This window comes from Nycticebus coucang, chromosome X (genome assembly GCF_027406575.1).
Source record: "Nycticebus coucang isolate mNycCou1 chromosome X, mNycCou1.pri, whole genome shotgun sequence".
NCBI classification, from domain to species: Eukaryota; Metazoa; Chordata; class Mammalia; order Primates; family Lorisidae; genus Nycticebus; species Nycticebus coucang.
Genome location: NC_069804.1, coordinates 116,884,105 through 116,904,723, shown reverse-complemented (window position 1 = coordinate 116,904,723; position 20,619 = coordinate 116,884,105). Strand labels below are relative to the sequence as shown.

Here is a 20,619-nt window from a genome sequence, read left to right as displayed (position 1 = left end):
CCCAATCTCTAGTTGGAGAACTCAAACGTTCTCCAGCAACTAGATATTAGGGGTCTATTAGCAGCTGAAGTGTGATTTGAGCAGTGTCGGTGCTCCAAGTGATCAGAGAGGCCCGTCCAGTAGGTTTAGAGCCAGGGGATTGATGCCTCTTTTCCCACCTTCATCATCCTTCACCATCGGACTTTGGTCACCCCAGTCTCTGGTAGTCCCACCATCAGTCTCTGTTAACCCAGTCTCTGTGGCCTTGTTCTGTCCAATAAGCAAATGTGCTGGGGCTATGGTGCCTTCCGGAGTCAAAGTCAGGTCATTGCCTCTTCCTCGTGGTTACCAGAGTGTGTCACAATCCAGTAGGGGAAGCTAAGTTCTGCCTGCCTCAGGTGCTCAATGCCAGGTGAATAAAGTTCCACCTGAGCTCATTCCATACCTGAGAATATCGAGACAGCAAAATAATTTCTCCCTCAGGCATTGCACATTTGTTGCCAGTGTTCTGCAGCTCTGGAATCCCTATAGGGCGAGGTCTGGTTCCCTCTGGCATGCCAGTGTTTGGGAGATGACTCTCCAGAGTTAGACCCTAGAAGGATCAATCTAATAATGCTGCAGTTGGGTGGGAGGTGCCTCTCATAGTTTTTGTGCACCTCAGCAGTTTCTGAGCCTCCACCCGTAGTGCAGGAACCCAAGTCTCTGTCTGTTGCTGACTTGAACCCAAGTCTCTGTCTTTTGGTGGGCCAGGTCAGTCACCTTTCCCTCTCTTTCTTTCTGTACTGTTTCTGGATTCACAGGTACAGCACAGATGTACTGCCACCATCTATGCAATGCCTGGTCCTAGCCAAGAAGTGCAGACTTTCTGGATTCTGGAGGAGTTTGACATCTAGACTGCCAGGCCAGGGTTGGGGGTAGAACGAAGGATCAAGGTGGCAAGGAAAATATTTGTTCCAATTTCCCACCAGGCAATGTAATTCCTAGACTCACAGCAGGGGCTCTCTTGAGAAGGAGTCCCAACATCCAGCAATTCCCTTCAGTGGGGTGAGGAAGGAGAGCCTCTGTTTATTGCTCACCAGTAGAGATCACACAGTAAGCAAACAACTCTCTTAGGGGAGGGGACAGCCACACAACCTCTTTGGGATGAGATCTGTACCTTAATTTTTTTTCTTTAGAGTTGAAGATTGCCTCAGCAGGGAAGACAAGCAGTTATCTATCTCATCTCTCAGCTCAGCTCTCCTCCTTTGGCTTTGTTGGGTTCTTTCTGGCCATTATCTCTCCCTCTGGATTGGAGCTTCTGTTGAGAGCTGGCTCCAGTCAGCCATCGTCCCCCATTCCCCCTTGTTCTTGTTGAATGCAAAAATTGGAATTAGGGAAAATAGCCAAACTGAGGATTTAGCAAAACACCAAACACATTGAAACCAAATGAGCATATAAACAGATAAAAAGGCTACCAGACACACAAGCCCACAGATGCATTAACAATCAGAAGCCCATAGAAATACAGACAGAGAAAAACAACTACAATAAAAATAATGATAATCATAAAACAATTGAAAAAAAATAACCTCTAAGAATCTGATGTAAGCTCTCTCAGAAACCATAAGAAGGGAAGAAGAGGAAGAGTGAAAGAGATAAAAAAAAAGTTAGTGTTTATAAAAAATTTTAAAAAGGGAAAAAAAATTATAAATAGAAAAAATAAGAAAAAATTAACAATAGCTCCTTCAAGAAAAAGATAAAAAAAAAAGATAGAAAAAAGGTACCAACCACAGAAATACTATTATTGTATATATATACAGAAATATACATCTATACATACGACGTATAGGTCAACTTTACTAGGAATATATTTATAAGGCAATATACTTTCTGGACCCAAGGTGGGGCTTAGGCTTATACCTGATTCACAGTTTAAATTGTTACCAGGTTAACCACCCTACCTGGCGGATCGCCATTTTTGGAGTTTCTATAAAAATTTATTTCCTAGTTGTTGTCCAATCTTGGCTGCTCTGTTCCAGACGACACTCCTATCTGAACTCCCAACTTGGTGCATGAGTCCACACTTCACAAATCTTTCCACTCTGCTCCCACCTTCACCCACAAACTGGCAACTGCAATAGGCTGTGGGGGATGGGCTGGCTGCCACCAGCACTGGCCTCTGCAGCTCAGAGACCTTTTCCTCAGTTTCGTGGCTCAGAGTCTCACTTTTGATTCCAGCCACCTGCCAGTTCCCCCCAGAAACTGAACTGCCTGTCCACACCAATATTCCCTGCCAGGAATGGTCTAGTCTATTTAATCACTCTTGTTGTTCTGGAAAAAGGTGTCCACCATTTCGGGCAATTCAAAATGTCTGTTTCCCTGGTGGGATCCCTTCCCCTCAATTTTACATTGTGCTTCCTAGCCCCCTGTGGCTCCGAGGAACACTCCTTTTTGGTCACCGAATTCTGCTCAGGAAATAAATTTTCATCAATTAAGTTTCAGCCGCTAACTGTGCACTGCTGTCCTCTGTGATGGAGGGGCCAGCTGCCAGCCAGTGCAGCTGGGCAGGGGACATCTCTACAGCAGAGTCCATGGTTTTGTATTACACCTCATATACAGCTGCCAATTCGCTGTGCATCTCCAGCTGTCTATCCACACCAATAATACACAAGGGGAAAAGATCCATAGCCCCCTCCCTCTCACCTGATGACTTGGGAGAGATGGCTACACATCCATCTCATCGGCCATCATGCTCTGCCTCCCTTGGATTTGTTTTGAAAATCAGTTTCATTGTCTTAATATGACAATGCAACCTTGGCTCAGCTTGCATGAAAATAAACCAGACAAGCCAGAGGCAGACCATGATTGCGAACAGGACGGATGTTTAGCCCACCTCTCCCAAGTCATCAGGTGAGAGGAAGTGGGGTCTGGCACTTTTCCCTGCATGGATTATTGGTGTGTCTAGACAGCTAGAGACACGCAGCGAATTGGCGGATTGCTGTATATGAGGTGTAATTTAAAACCATGGACTCTGTTGTAGAGATTTTCCCTGCTTGGCCGGGCTGGCCGTCAGGCCCCTCCCTCACGGAGGACAGCAGTTTGCAATTCCTGGCAAAACCCAACTGATGAAAATTTATTCCTGAGCAGAGTTTGGCACCCAAAAGGAGAGCCACTCAGAATCATAAGGAACTAAGCAACCCAATGGAAAATTGAAAGGAGGAGATCTTGCCCGGGAAACAGACATTGTGAATATTCAGAAATGGCAGGCACCTTCCCCCAGAACAACTGGAGTGATTAAATAGACCGGACCATTCCTGGTGGGGGATATTGGTGCGGGCTGTTAGTTCAGGCTGTGTGGTGAACTGGCGGGTAGCTGAACTCAAAATTCTAGACTCAAAAGTGACACTCTGAGCCAAAAACTTAGTATAAGGTTTGCACGCTGCAGCTGCTGTAGCAGCGACCCAGCAGCAGCCAGCTCCCTCCCCCATAGCTGATTGTAGTTGTCAGTTTGCAGGAGAACACAAGAGCAGAGAGGAAAGATATGTGAAGTGTGGACTTCCGCACTGAGTTGGGAGGTCAGATAGGAGTGCTGTCAGGAACAGAGCAGCTGAGGTTGCACAACAATTAGGTAAAAAAACTTTTACAGAAACTACAAAACGGTGATCAGCAAGGTAGGGTGGTTACCGTGGTAACAGTATAAACTGTGAATCAGGTATAAGCCTGCGAACCACTCATGGCACCACCTGGTGTCCAGAAAGTATACTGCATTATAAATATATTAGTATAAAAGGTGATCCCTACGACATATTTATAGATGTATATTTCTACATATATACAAGAATAACATTTTTGTGGTTGGTGCCTTTTTTTCTCATTTTCTTGGAGAAACTATCATTAATTTTTATATTTTTATATATTTTTTATTTTTATTTTTTCTATTTTTAATTTTTTCTTTCTTCTTTTTAAAATTTTTTATGAACACCACTTTTTTGTTTTCTCCCTTAGCTATTCCTCTTCTTCCCTTCCTATGGCTTCTGAGAGTGCTAACATCAGATTTCTAGAGGGTTTTTTGTTTGTTTGGTGGTTTTGTCTATATGCTTTTTCCTTTTTTTCTCAATTATTTTATCATTATCATTATTTTTATTATAGTTGTTCTTTTTTGTTGTTGTTATCTGTATGTCTATGTGTTTCTGATTGTTTGTGCATCTGTGGGCTTGTGGGTCTGGTAGACATTTTATCTGTTTATTTGCTCATTTGGTCTCAATTAGTTTGGTGTTTTGACCTGCAATTCTTAGCTCCCAGCACTCCCCTTCACTCTCAATCAGAGGTATGGAGGCTTGTCCTCCAGGAGTCCAGGTTTTTAGGAAATTTCTCGAGGAGTGTGGACAGGGCCTGGACTGCAGCTGGTCAGTGCTTATTCTGCGTCATGGGAGGGGGGAGATGTCTATCAGCTGAGAGGGATCCACACAGTAGTGGCAGTGCCCTGAGGTAGAGCAGCAGCCATTTTTGGCAACAATACAGCCAACACCCAGATATTCTGAAGCCACAACCCCTGTCTCCCTGGGCAATCAGAGGAGGCTGGGCATCTTCTCGGATGGCAACCACCACGGAACAGATCTGGGATGGAAACACAGGCCTTGAGAGTAAAGGGTTTTCCTGTGGCCGTAAGGGCCTCAGTGGTGTGTGGGGACTAGAAAATGCACATGCAGAGCCGGGAAATTCCCAGGGCAGGGCTGACCCAGAGGACTACTTTACTGAGCATAAGATGCACATGGCACTCAGGAGATTATCAGCCTATAGACAAAGGAAGGTAGGAGGATAGAGCTAACCATGCTACAAATACAAACCTTCAGGAGTAAAGACAGGGCCTGAGGCACAGGTTCTGGGAACTCAAAACACCTTCTCTTCTGCAGAGGAATTTAGCAGGGACCAAAACAAATTCCCAAAAAAGTTGTTCTGTTCTGTCATTAACATCAGTCAAGAGTGGGGCTGGAACTGAGTGAACATCCCCCAGCCTCCATCAAGCACCTGAGGGTGTCAGGCTGCACCAACCCCTGCTGGTTAGAGGCAGAGAGCAGTGGCCTGGCTGAGCAGATACAGATTTCCTTGTGATTCAGACAGGTACAAACCGCTAGAGTATCTGCTCACTGGAGGCAACTAAATCACAGCCCTGCATGGCTATTAGTGACTGGGTGTTACATAGGTGCAAAGTGCGGAAAGAGGCATCAACCTTCCCAGACTACTCTATTTTCTGGGTGGATCCACCTGACTTCATGAAGCACCGGAGCAAGTCATATATGAGTTGTCACCAGACCCCTGTGATTCAGTTCCCAGAGACTTTTGAAACTCTCACAGCTGAGACAGGTGCTCACTGAGACAATTGATTTGGACCTTTTGAACTGAGCCAATAGCCTGATGACTATTCAAGTGGTGCCCTGGGTGTGTGATTGTAGGAAAGTTTGATTTTCCTATTCTAATTGTTGACTGTGGGGGAAAGGTGACATAATTGCTGGTATTTCGTCACAGCTGAGACTTCAACCCAGAGTCACTGTTTCACTAAGGTCAAACAGAGACCAGCTGGAAACAATACAGAACCACTTAGGCTCACCACACCAAATAAATCCCCAGTTTCTCAGGTCATAGCACTGTACAGGGCCTCAACAAAGCTCCAGGGGAAAAGTCAAACGGTGTAAAAGAGTCATGGGGCAGAATCAGCAGAAAAACTCTGGTAACATGAATACCAGAATAGATCAACTCCCCCCCAAAGGAAATATATTGCAGATATAACTGAAGATCCCATTCATAAACAGCTGGCCTAGATGTCAGAAATAAAATTCAGAATTTGGATGCAAACAAGATTAATAGAATGGAGGAAAATTTGGAAGTAGAAATTCAAAGGGCAATTCAAAAGTCAGAATGAGAAATTCGAGGAGAAATTGAAGAAGTGTCTCAAGAATTTAATGAATTTAAAGACAAAACCACCAAGGATTTTGATGCACTGAAGCAAGAATTTCCAGCCTTCAAAGATCTGAAAAATATAGTAGAATAGCTCTGTAACAGAGTGGAACAACAGAAGAAAGGAGTTCTGACATTGAAGACAAAGCTTTTGAATGCTCCCAAAATCTCAAAGAGGAAGAGAAATGGAGAGCAAAAACAGATAATTCTCTCAGAGAGCTCTGGAATAATTTGAAGAAGGCTAATATACGCCTCATTAGAATCCCTGAAAGTGATGAAGTGGCCTAGCTAGGCACAGTGGCCCTTCTGCATGAAATTATGAAAGAGAATTTTCCAGACACGCCAAGAGATTCTGAAATTCAGATAACAGACAGTTTCAGAACCCCAGCATGACTCAATCCGAATACAACATCCCCCATGCATGTCATAATTAACTTCACTAGTGTTAATATGAAAGACAAAATTCTGAAAGCAGCCAGACGTAAAAAATTCATTACCTACAAAGGGAAGAATATTAGAATGACTGAAGATCTCTCTGCTGAAACTTTTCAAGCTAGAAGAGGATGGTCATCGACTTTTAATCTCCTAAAACAAAGTAACTTTCAACCCCGGATCCTGTATCCAACTAAACTGAGTTTCATTTATGATGGAGAAATTAAATACTTTAATGACATTCATTTGTTGAAGAAATTTGCCATAACCAAACCAGCTCTTCAGGACATTCTCAGACCTATACTCCATAATGACCATCTCAGTGCTCTACCGCAAAAATAAACTCACTCAGAAACTTTTGATCAAACTCCAACTTCCACACTGGTGAAAAGATAAAAAGTGTCCACTGGACCTTCGAAAAACTCGATACCCAAAATTTTACCAGATTTATAAATATTCTCCTTTAATGAGAATAATGGAAAGATGTGCCTCTAAAGAGGCACAGGTTAGCTGACTGGATACAAAAACGTAGGCCAGATATTTTCTGCATACAACAGTCACATCTTAACTTAAAAGATAAATATAGATTCAGGGTGAAAGGTTGGTCATCTATATTTCAGACAAATGATAGCCAGAAAAAAGCAGACCTTGCAATTATATTTGCAGACACAATAGGCTTTAAACAAACAAAATTAAGGTAGGATAAGAATGGACACTTCATATTTGTTAAGGGTAATACTCAATATGATGAGATTTCAATTATGAATATTTATGCACCCAACCAGAATGGGCCTCAAATTATAAGAAAAACTCTAACAGACATGACCAACTTGATTTCCTTCAGCTCCATAATAGTTGGAGATTTCAAAACTCCTTTAGCAGTGTTGGATTGATCCCCAAATAAGAAGCTGAGCAAAGAAATTTTGAATTTAAACCTAAAAATCCAACATTTGGATTTAGCAGACATCTATAGAACATTTCATCAAAACAAAACTGAATACACATACTTCTCATCAGTCCACGGAACATACTCCAAAATCAATCACATCTTAGGTCACAAGTTTAAACACAATAAATTTTTTTATTATTAAATCATAGCTGTGTAAATTAATGTGATCATGGGGCACCAAACCCAGGTTTCATAGACCGTTTGACATGTTTTTCATCACACTGGTTAACATAGTCTTCCTGACATTTTCTTAGTTATTGTGCTAAGACATTTACATTCCCCATTTAGGAAGTTTCACATATACCCTTGTAAGATTCACAGCAGGTGTAATCCCAACAATCTCACTCCCTCCGCCCACCTCCCCCATCCCTCCCATCCCTTTCCCCCTCCCTTTCCCAGTTCCCCCTATTCTTAGGTTGTAACTGGGTTACAGTTTTCATGTGAAAGCCATAAATTAGTTTCATAGTAGGGCTGAATATATTGGATACTTTTTCTTCCATTCTTGCGATACTTTACTAAGAAGAATATGTTCCAGCTCCATCCATGTAAACATGAAAGAGGTAAAGTCTCCATTCTTCTTTGAGGCTGCATAATATTCCATGGTGTACATATACCACAATTTATTGATCCATTCGTGGATTGATGGACAATTGAGCTTTTTCCATGACTTAGCAATTATGAATAGGGCTGCAATAAACATTCTGGTACAAATATCTTTGTTATGATGTGATTTTTGGTCTTCTGGGTAAATGCCTAGTAGAGGAATTATAGGATTGAATGGCAGATCTATTTTTAGATCTCTAAGTGTTCTCCAAACATCTTTCCAAAAGGAATGTATTAATTTGAATTCTCACCAGCAATGTAGAAGTGTTCCCTATTCTCCACATCCATGCCAACATCTCTGGTCTTGGGATTTTGTGATATAGGCTAATCTTACTGGAGTTAGACGATATCTCAAAGTAGTTTTAATTTTCATTTATCTGATGATTAAAGATGATGAGCTTTCTTTCATGTGTCTGTAGATTGTGCATCTGTCTTCTTTAGAGAAGTTTCCCTTCAAGTCCCTTGCCCACCCTGAGATGGGATCACTACTTCTTTCCTTGCTAATAAATTTGAGTTCTCTGTGGATACTAGTTATTAAACCTTTATCGGAGGTATAATATGCAAATATTTTCTCCCCTTCTGTGGGCTATCTGCTTGCTTAACTTACTATGTTCTTGGCTGTGCAGAAGCTTTTTAGTTTGATCAAGTCCCAGTAGTGTATTTTTGAAGCTGCTTCAATTGCCTGGGGGGTGGTCCTCCTTATAAAATACTCACCCAGACCGATTTCTTCATGAGTTTTACCTGCACTCTCTTCTAGTATTTTTTATAGTTTCATGTCCTGAGTTTAAATTTTTAATCCAGTGAGAGTCTATCTTAGTTAATGTTGAAAGGTGTGGGTCCAGTTTTAGTCTTCTACATGTTGCCAGGCAGTTCACCAAGCACCATTCATTAAATAGGGAATCTTTTCCCCACTGAATGTTTTTAATTGACTTGTCAAAGATTAAATAATGGTAAGTAGCTGGATTCATCTCTTGGTTCTCTATTATGTTACAGACATCTACTTCTCTGTTTTTGTGCCAGTACCATGCTGTTTTGATAACTATCAATTTGTAGTAGTCTGACGTCTGGTAGCGTGATTCCTCCTTCTTTGTTTTTATTTCTGAGTAATGTCTTGGCTATGCAAGGTTTTTTCTCATTCCATATTAAAAAAAATATTTTTTCAAGATCTTTAAAGTATGACAGTGGAAATTTAATAGGGATTACATTAAAATTATATATTGCTTTGGGTAGTATGGACATTTTAAGAATGTTGATTCTTCCCAGCCATGAGCATAGTATGTTTTTCCATTTGTTAACATTTTCAGCTATTTATTTTCTTAGAGTTTCATAGTTGTCTTTATAGAGATCTTTCACGTCCTTTGTTAGATAAACTCCCAAATATTTCATTTTCTTTGGCACTACAGTGAATGGGACAGAGTCCTTAACTGTTTTTTCAAATTGGCTATTGTTGGTATATATGAAGGCTACCAATTTATAATTGTTGATTTTGTAACCTGAGACGCTGCTATATTCCTTGATCACTTCTAGGGGTTTTGTAGTAGAATCCCTGGTGTTTTCCAGATATACAATCCTATGATCTGCATAGAACAACAGTTTGATGTCTTCTGACTCTTTATGGATACCCTTGATTGGCTTTTCTTCCCTAATTGTGGTGGCTAAAACTTCACTTTGCAGTGGAGACAATGGGCAGCGTTGTCTGGTTCCTGATCTGAGTGGAAATGATTTCAATTTAACTCCATTCAATATGATATTGGGTGTGGGTTTATTGTAGATGGCCTGTATCAGTTTTAAAAATGTCACTTCTGTACCAATTTTCTTTAGTGTTCTGATCATGAAGGGATGCTATATAGTATCAAAAGTTTTTTCTGCATCAATTGAGAGAATCATATAGTCTTTGTTTTTTAATTTGTTTATGTGCTGAATTATACTTACAGATTTACAGATATTGAACCAGCCTTGAGACCATGGGATAAAACCAACTTGGTCATGTTGTATAAATTGTTTGATGTGTTGCTGGATTCTGTTTGTTAGGATCCTGTTGAATATTTTTGCATCTATATTCATTAGTGATCTTGGTCTATAATTTTCTTTTATTGTTGTGTCTTTTCCTGGTTTGGGGATCAGGGTAATGTTTGCTTCATAGAATATGTTGGGTAGTCTTCCTTCTTTTTCTACCTTTTGGAACACTTTGAGTAATGTAGGTGCTAATTCCTCTTTAAAGGTGTGGCAGAACCCTGACTTGAAGCCATCTCGTCCCGGGCTTTTCTTTTTTAGGGAGGTTTTGTATGGTTGATGGTGTTTCAGAGCTTGATATGGGCCTTTTCAACATTTCTACTTGATTCTGGCTAAGTCTTTGAAGGTTACGTGCTTCTAACTGTTTGTCAAATTCCTTCAGATTTTCATATTTCTGAGAATAAAGTTTTTTGTAATATTCATTAGGTTTTTTTTTAATTTCTGAGAACTCTGTTCTTATTTTGTCTTTGTCATTTCTGATTGATGAGATTAGAGATTTTACTCTATGTTTCCTGGTTAGGTTAGCCAAAAATGTATCTATTTTATTGACCTTTTCAAAAAATCAACTTTTTGATTTATTGATCTTGTATAATTCTTTTCTTTCAAATTCGTTTATTTCTGCTCTAATTTTGGTTATTTCTTTTCTTCTACTGGGTTTTGGGTTGGAATGTTCTTCCTTTTCCAGTTGCTTGAGATGTCCCATTAAGTTGTTAACTTCCTCTCTTTCTGTTCTCTTGAGGAAGGCTTGCAGTGCTATAAATTTATCTCTTAGAACTTCCTTTGTCGTGTCCCAGAAGTTCTTATACTTCGTGTATTCATTGTCATTTTGTTCCAAAAATTTGGCAATTTCCTAATTAATCTCATCTCTGACCCAGCTATCATTCAGCATAAGGATATTTAACTTCCATGTTTTTGTATGAGTATGCAGATTCCTGTTGTTACTGAGCTCAACTTTTATTCCATTTTGGTCTGAGAAGATGCAAGGAATAACCTCTATTACTTTAAATTTACTGAGGTTAGACTTCTGACCTAAGATGTGATCTATTTTGGAGTATTTTCTGTGGGCTGATGAGAAGTATGTGTATTCAGTTTTGTTAGGATGAAATGTTCTGTAGATGTCTGCTAAATCCAAATGTTGGATGGTTAGGTTTAAATCTAAAATTTCTTTGCTAAGCTTCTTGTTGGAGGATGGATCCAACACTGCCAAAGGAGTGTTGAAATCTCCGACTATTATGGAGCTGGAGGAAATCAAGTTGCTCATGTCTGATAGAGTTTCTCTTATAAACTGAAGTGCATTCAGGTTGGATGTATAGATGTTAATAATTGAAATTTAATCATATTGAGTATTACCCTTAACAAATATGAAGTGATCATTCTTATCCTTCCTTATTTTTGCTGGTTTAAAGCCTATTGTATCTGCAAATAAAATTGCAACACCTGCTTTTTTCTGATTACCATTTGCCTGAATTATGGATGACCATCCTTTCACCCTGAGTCTATATTTGTCTTTTAAGGTAAGATGTGACTCTTGTATGCAACAAATATCTGGCCTCAGTTTTTGTATCCAGTCAGCTAACCTGAGCCTCTCTAGAGGACAGTTTAAGCCATTCACATTATTGGAGAATATTGATAATTCTTGTAAAATTTGGGGTATCGAGTTTTTTGAAAATCCAATGGATATTTTTAATCCTTTCACCAGTGTGGAATTTGGAGTTTGATCAATAGTTTCTGAGTGAGTTTACTTTTGTGGTAGAAGATTGGGTTGGTCGTTATGGGAGATAGGTCTGAGAATATCCTGAAGAGCTGTTTTTGTTATGGCAAATTTCTTCAAGCTATGAATGTTATTAAAGCATTTAATTTCTCCATCATAAATGAAACTCAGTTTAGCTGGATACAGAATCTGGGTTTGAAATATATTTTTCTTTAGGAGATTAAAAGTCGGTGCCCATCCTCTTATAGTTTAAAAAGTTTCAGGAAAGAGATTTGCATTCAGTCTAATATTCTTCCCTTTGTAAGTAATGGCTTTCTTACATCTGGCTGCTTTGTGAACTTTTTCCTCCATATTAAATTTAGTGAAGCTAATTATGGTATTCCTTGGGAATATCTTACTGGGATTGAGTTGTGCTGGGGTTCTGAAACTGTATGCTATCTGAATTTCAGAATCTCTTGGCATGTCTGGAAAATTCTCTTTCATAATTTCATGGAGAAGGGCCTCTGTGCTTAGTGAGGCACCTTCATCGTTGTCAGAGATTTCAATGAGGCAGATATTAGCGTTATTTTAATTATCCCAGAGTTCTCTGAGAGAATGATCCGTTTTTGCTCTCCATTTCTCTTTTTCTTTGAGAGTTTGCAAGCGTTTAAAGGCTTTGTCTTTGATGTCAGAAATCCATTCTTCTGCTTGTTCCACTCTGTTACTGAGGGATTCTACTGTATTTTTCAGATCTTTGAGGGCTGCAAATTCTTGCTTCAGAATGTCAAAATCTTTGGTGGTTTTGTCTTTAAATTCGTTAAATTCTTGAGACAAGTTTTGAATTTCTCCTCAAATTTCTAATTCTGAAATTTAAATTGCTGCTCAAATTTCTAATTCCATATTTTCTTCCACTTTATTAATCTTGTTTGCAATCCAAATTCTGAATTTGATTTCTGACATTTTGGAAAGTTGTTTATGAATGGGATCTTCAGTTACATCTGCCATATCTTTCCTTGTAGGGCTTGTTCTATTCTGGTTATTCATGTTACCAGAGTTTTTCCGATGATTCCACTTCATGATTGTTTTACACCCTTTGATTTTTCCCCTGGAGTTTTCTTGAGAACCCATAAAGTGCTATGGCTGAGAAACTGGGTCCCTGTTTGGTGTGGTGGGGCTAAGTGGTTCTGTCTTGTTTTCAGCTGGTTTCTGTTCAATCCTAGTGAAACAGTTATCCTGGGTTGAAGTCTCAGCTGTGGAGAAATACCAGCAATTATGTCACCCCACCCACAACAGGCAACAACTGGAAAAGGAAAATCAAACCTTCCTACAACCACACACCCAGGGCACCATCTGAATACTCAGCTGATTGGCTTAGTTCAAAAGGTCCAAATCAATTATCTCAGTCAGCAGCTGTTTCTGGTGGGATAGTTTAAGAGGTCTCTGGGCACTGGATCACAGGGGTCTGGTGACTACTCTGATATGGCTTTCTCCAGTGCTTCCTGGAGTCAGGAGGGGCCACCCAGCATATAGATTAGTCTGGGAAGGTTGATGACTCCTTCCCCACCTTGCACCTCTGTCACACCCAGTCACTGAAAGCCCTGCAGGTGGTTGACCCATTTGCCTGTAGTAAACAGATACTCCAGGTGTTTGCACCTGTCTGAATCACAAGGAAATCTATTTCTGTTCAGCCAAGCTGCTGCACTTTGCCTCTATGTAGCAGGAGGAGATAAGCCCTGACAACCTTGGGTGCTTGATCAAGGCTGAGAGGTGTTCACTCAGTTCCAGCCCCACCCCTGATTGATGTTACTGACAGAAAAGAACAGAACAACTTTATGGGATTTTGTTTCTGTTCCTGATAAATTCTCCTGTCAGTTCTATCCTGCTGTCTTCCTTGTCTATAGGCTGATGATCCTCTGAAGGCCAGGTGCATCTTAGGCTCCATAAAGCAGTCCTCTCGGACAGCCCTGCCCTGGGAACTTCCCGGGTCTGCAAGTGCATTTCTAGTTTCGGCGCTTCACCCAGGTCAGTACCATCTCAGGCAAATCCTTTACTCACAGGTCTTGTGTTTCCATTCCAGATTTGTTGTGGTGGTTGCCGGCCTCCTCCAGTTGCCCAGGGAGACAGGGATTGTGGCTTCAGAATATCCAGGAGTGAGCACTATTGTTGCTAAAAGATGGCTGCTGCTATGTGCCTCAGGGAATTGCTGCTCTGGTGTGGTTCTCTCTCAGCCAACCATCCTCTCCTCACTCCCGTGCCCCAGAGTCAGCACTGACCAGCTACAGTCTAGGCACTGTCCACACCCCTCAAGAAATCACCCAAGAGTCTTGACTCCTGGGGCACAGGCCTCCAGGCCTCAGAGTGAGAGTGAAGGTGAGAGCTGGGAACTCAAAGTCGAAGGTAGAGAATATATACAATTTTATACAGTTTTATGCCTGGCCGCATTGTTGCCAAAATACGGCTGCTGCTCTGTGCCTCAGGGAACCACTGCTCTGGTGTGGTTCCCTCTCAGCTGACCATCCTCTCCTCGCTCCTGTGCCCCAGAGTCTGCACTGACCAGCTGCAGTTTAGGCACTGTCCACACCCCTCGAGAAATCACCCAAGAATCTGGACTCCTGGGGGACAGGCTTCCAGACCTCAGAGTGATAGTGGAGGGGAGTGCTGGGAGCTCAGAGTTTCAGGCAGAGAATATATAAATTTGTATACGGTTTTATGCCTGTCCATATTGTTGCCAAAATACGGCTGCTGCTCTGTGCCTCAGGTAACCACTGCTCTGGTGTGGTTCCCTGTCAGCTGACTGTCCTCTCCTCACTCCAATGCCCCAGAGTCAGCACTGGCCAGCTGCAGTTTATGCACTGTCCACACCCCTAGAGTAATCACCCAAGAATCCAGACTCCTGGGGGACAGGCCTCCAGACCTCAGAGTGAGAGTGGAGGGGAATGCTGGGAGTTCAGAGTAGCAGGTAGAGAATATACATAGTTTTATACTGTTTTATGCCTGGCAAGAGAACGCCATGGCACCCTAGTAGGGGTGGTACTTCCAGTTTTTAGAGGGCCTCTCCCATGGAGTGTAGTGGGAGGACCTTTGAACTCTGCCTGTTTGTTTCTTGGGCACTCCGAGCTGTTCTCATGGGAGAGGGCACTCCTGTCCACTAGGTGATAGATTTTGCACCTTTTGTTTGTATCCTTGGGGTCGCAGTTCACCTCTGCGGGGTTGATGTGCATTCTTCAACCTTCTCTCTTGGTCCACCAGGTTACTTATTACATTTCTGTACTTTAACTCTCCTTCTGGACGGGAGCCACTGTAGAAAGCTGGCTTCAGTCAACCATCTTGTCTCCACTCCCCTAACCTCAGTAAATTTAAAGAAATAGACGTTATTCCTTGCATCCCCTCGGACCACCATGGAATAAAATTTGAACTCAATAACAACAGGAACCTGCATACTCATATAAAAACATGGAAGTTATATAACCTTATGCTGAATGATAGCTTGGTCAGTGATAAGATCAAGAAGGAAATTGCCAAATTTTTAGAACAAAACGACAATGAAGACAAAAATTATCAGAACCTCTGTGATACTGCAAAAGCAGTCCTAAGAAGGAAATTCATAGCACTGCAAGCCTTACTCAAGAGAACGGAAAGAGACGAAGTTAACAACTTAATGGGACATCTCAAGCAAGTGCAAAAGGAAGAACATTTCAACCCCCAACCCAGTAGAAGAAAAGAAATTACCAAAATTAGAGCAGAATTAAATGAAATTGAAAACAAAGAATTATGCAACAGATCAATAAATCAAAAAGTTGGTTTTTTGAAAAGGTCAATAAAATAGATAAACCTTTGGCTAACATAACCAGAAAAAAATAGAGTAAAATATCTAATTTCATCAATCAGAAATGACAAAGACTAAATAACAACAGACTCTTCAGAAATTCAAAAAATCCTTAATGAATATTACAACAAACTTTATTCTCAGGAATATGAAAATCTGAAGGAAATGGATCAATACGTGGAAGCACATCACCTTCCAAGACTTAGCCAGAATCAAGTAGAAATGTTGAATAGGGCAATATCAAGTTGTGAAATAGCATCAACCATACAAAATCTCTCTAAAAAGAAAAGCTTGGGACCAGAGATGGCTTCACAACAGATTTCTACCAAACCTTTGAAGAGGAACTAGTACCTATATTACTCAAACTGTTCCAAAATGTAGAAAAAGAAGGAAGATTACCAAACACATTCTATGAAGCAAACATCACCCTGATCCCCAAACCAGGAAAAGACTCAAAAAGAAAAGAAAATTATAGACCAATATCACTAAAGAATATAGATCCAAAAACATTCAACAAGATCCTAACAAACAGAATCCAGCAACACATGAAACAAATTATACATCATGACCAAGTCAGTTTTATCCCAGTGTTTCAATGCTGTTTTAATATACATAAATCTATCAGTATAATTCAGCACATAAACAAATTAAAAAACAAAGACCATATGATTCTCTCGATTGACGCAGAAACAGAGTTTGAGAATATCCAGCATCCCTTCATGATCAGAACACTTAATAAAATTGGTATAGAAGGGACATTTCTTAAACAGATAGAGGCCATCTACAGCAAACCTACAGCCAATATGGTATTGAATGGAGATAAATTGAAATCATTTTCACTCAGATAAGGAACCAGACAAGGCTTCCCGTTGTCTCCACTGCTCTTTAACATTGTAATGGATGTTTTAGCCATCACAATTAAGAAAGGAAAGGTGATCAAGCATATCCATATAGCATCAGAAGAGATCAAACTTTTGCTCTTCGCAGATGATATGATTGTAAATCAGGAAAACACCAGGGATTCTACTACAAAACTCTGAGAAGTGATAAAGGAATACAGCACTGTCTCAGGTTACAAAATCAACATTTATAAATCAATAGCCTTTATATATACCAACAATAGTCAATCTGAAAAAACAGTCAAGGACTCTATTCCATTCACAGTAGTGCCAAAGAAGGTGAAATATTTGAGAGTTTATCTAGCAAAGAATGTGAAAGATCTCTATAAAGAGAACTATGAAACTCTAAGAAAAGAAATAGCTGAAAATGTTAACAAATGGAAAAACATACCATGCTCATGGCTGGGAAGAATGAACATTGTTAAAATGTCCATATTACCTAAAGAAATATGCAATTTTAATGCAATCCCTTTAAATCTCCACTATCATACTTTGAAGATCTTGAAAAAATAATACTTTGTTTTATATGGAATCAGAAAAAGAGCTCGAATAGCCAAGACATTACTCAGAAATAAAAACAAAGCAGAAGGAATCATGCTACCAGGCCTCAGACTATACTATAAATCGATAGTGATTAAAACAGCATGGCACTGGCACAAAAACAGAGAGGCAGATGTATGGAACAGAATAGAGAACCAAGAGATAAACCCAGCTACTTAACGTTATTTGATATGATAAAAGCCAACTAAAAACATTCAGTGGGGAAAAGATTCCCTATTTAAGAAATGGTGCTGGGTGAACTGGCTGGCAACCTGTAGAAGGCTGAAACTGGGCCCATACCTTTCACCATTAACTAAGATAGACTCTCACTGGATGAAAGATTTAAACTTAAGACGTGAAACTATAAAAATACTAGAAGATAGTGCAGGGAAAACTCTTGAAGAAATCGGTCTGGGCGAGTATTTTATGTGGAGGAACCCCTGGGCAATTGAAGCAGCTTCAAAAATACACTACTGGTACCTAATCAAACTAAAAAGCTTCTGCACCTCCAAGAACACAGTAAGTAAAGCAAGCAGACAGCCCCCAGAATGGGAGAAGATATTTGCAGTTTATGTCTCTGACAGGGTTTAATAACAAGAATCCTCAGAGAACTCAAATGTATAAGCAAGAAAAGAACAAGTGATCCCATCGCAGGCTGGGCAAGGGACTTGAAGAGAAACTTCTCTGAAGAAGACAGGCACGCGGCCTACAGACATATGAAAAAATGCTCATCATCCTTATTAATCAGAGAAATACAAATCAAAACTACTTTGAGATATCATCTAACTCTAGTAAGATTAGCCCACATCACAAAATCCCAAGACCAGATATGTTGGCATGGATGTGGAGAAAAGGGAACACTTCTACACTGCTGGTGGGAATGCAAATTAATACATTCCTTTTGGAAAAATGTTTGGAGAACAGTTATAGATCTAAAAGTAGATCTGCCATTCAATCCTATAGTTCCTCTACTAGGCATATACCCAGAAGACCAAAAATCACATCATAATAAAGATATTTGTACCAGAATGTTTATTGCAGCCCAATTCATAATTGCTAAGTCATAGAAAAAGCCCAAGTGCCCATCGATCCATGAATGGATTAATAAACTGTGGTATATGTACAGCATGGAATATTATGCAGCCTTAAAGAAAGATGGAGACTTTACCTCTTTCATGTTTACATGGATGGAGTTGGAACATATTCTTCTTAGTAAAGTCTCTCAAGAATGGAAGAAAAAGTACCCAATGTACTCAGCCCTACTATGAAACTAATTTAGGGTTTTCACATGAAAGCTATAACCCAGTTACAACCTAAGAATAGGGGGAAGGGGGAAAGGGAGGGGAGGGCAGAGGGAGGTGGTTAGAGGGAGGGGGATTTGTGGGATTACACCAGCCGTGCATCTTACAAGAGTATATGTTAAAGTTGGTTAATGTGGAATGTACTTACATTGGCACAGTAACTGAGAGAATGCCAGGAAGGCTATATTAACCAGTCTGATGAAAGTGTGTCAAACGGTCTGTGAAGCTAGTGTATGATGCCCCATTATCATATCAATGTACACAGCTATGATTTAATAAAAAAAAAAAGAAAAGAAAGATACAACACAACTATAGCCAAGGATGAAGGAGGTATGAGGAGGGTTAGGGGAGGGGAGGGGGGAGACTGGGTGAAGGGAGGCTAATCGGTTGACCTCACTTATTGTGAATATTGCAAGGGTACATGTCAAATCTATTAAGAGTAGAGTATAAATGTCTCAACACAATAATTAAGTAAGTGAAGTGAAGGCTATGTTAACCATCTTGATGTAAGCATTCCAAATTGTATATAAAATCAGCACATTGTACCACATAAATGCATTAATGTACACAGTTATGTTTTAATTAAAAAATTAAAAAATAAAATATCAAAATAAAAAATAAAATATTTCTAAGAACTAATAAATGGAAGGGAAATGTGTATTGAACACATTGTAAACTTTACGATAAACAATTATGCACGTGAAAAGATGTTACCTTTAAAATGATACCAAAAAAAAGTGAGGATAAACCTTAATTATAGAAAGGAAAGTCAAAGTTATTTAATGAAAAACTAGAATAAAAATTAGCAAATACACAAAGAAAAATATCCCACAGCAGCACTGGGTAATCAGCCACAAACGGGAAACACAGCGATCCAAGACCACTCAAAATGGTTGTCACTTCAAGAGAAAAAAAACCCACACAAGCACTCACTCACACTCACCCACACTCTCACACATATGCTCACTCACACACAGACACACAAGTGCACACGCACACGCTCACACGCACACATACATGCAAAAAACATACCCAATTTTTTCAGCAATACAATCTACAACAAATAAAAAAATCAGAATTATTTTACGATGCTTCCCTTTTTAACATAAAAGATGCCTACCTTGGTATTTTCAGTGGTGTTGACTTATTTTTAAAGATACTGGTGTTACTTCATGAAACTCTTTCCTGTATTTTAGTTGTTCTTTTATTTACTGTCATGTGTCTACCTTCCACCTACCAAAATAGTTTCAGGTTGGCAGGCAGATGGGTTCCTTATTTTCTGTGAAATGGAATGCAATAGTTATAAACACTGGCCAGAATATTTTATTGCCATTTCAACACTTTACAATAGTTACATCAATGCCTAAATTGCCATTTTTTACAAAAAGCTGTGCAATTCTGGTGTCAAAAACTAGGCAGTCAAGCTTCATAATAGCTGTTTCAAGTCTCTCCTGAATAGACTCTGGAGTTGCTTCCCAAATCACTGTCCACTGTCTATGACCACCTAGCTCAGGTCGGTAAATAAAATGTTCAGCTTGCTTGGGTGTTCCTATCAGCTGTAGAATTGCAAAGAACTGCTCTCGACCATTGAAGTCTCCTCGTTTCTCCAAGACCACAATGAAGTGAAAGCCAAACCAGGACAGAATAGTCAACCAGTCAATAGCACCAGGATGATTATAGTCTGTAGCAATGAAAACTATTGTCTCTCTGTAGTGCTCTAAGAGGCTGACGCTGACACAACAAATGGGGCATGACAGCGTCCACAGAGCCTTGCCATTGACAGGAAACTCCAGGGCACGGACAGGAATAAGGCCTAAACTCACAGAGCCCTTCATGATCTGCTTTTTCTGTGGGTGGCAGAGTTATTCCACACCCAGAAGAGGCATATTTACAATGGAAAAGTACTGAATTGGCCACTTTCTCCATAGCCAAGTAGCAAATGGAGCCCAATGGGCCCCGGCATGTTGGACAAGTCAGCTTTGGGGGACAGTTGGTGCAGACAAGATGACCATGCTGACATTGAAGGATGGGTGGTAACACATAGTCAAAGCAGACTAGGCACTCAAAATGATTCGCCAAGTCACTGTTGGATGCAGTTGTGTCAGTCAGGGCGGGCACCCTCTGGGGTGATGGACACTGTGAGGGACCAGCAGTTAATGCCGTGGCACTCTGATGGCTCATTTTTGTGGGAAGAGACGGGGCCTGGAACATGGTCCTAGCTCAAACGTTCTCTGTCACCAATTTCCGCCCCTGGGGGCAGCTCCACAGCCTTATGCCCTCACCAAGACCGATGGTACACCCTAGGCTGCCGCTGCTGCTGGACAGCGCTACCCTCAATGGCCGCCTGGCTTCCCCCTAACCACCTCTGGTGCGGCCCTTTAGCATGTGCTAGAGCTCGTTGTATGCTACTGCTAAATACCACACACCAGGGCCACGGGGCCCTGAGGAGGCGC

The 20,619-nt window shown here is 40.5% G+C and overlaps 1 pseudogene; it reads right to left on the bottom strand.

The window, feature by feature from the left end:
- Positions 1-19,500: 19,500 nt before the first annotated feature.
- LOC128577876 (E3 ubiquitin-protein ligase SIAH1-like) lies at positions 19,501-20,353 on the bottom strand (annotated as a pseudogene).
- Positions 20,354-20,619: the final 266 nt, after the last annotated feature.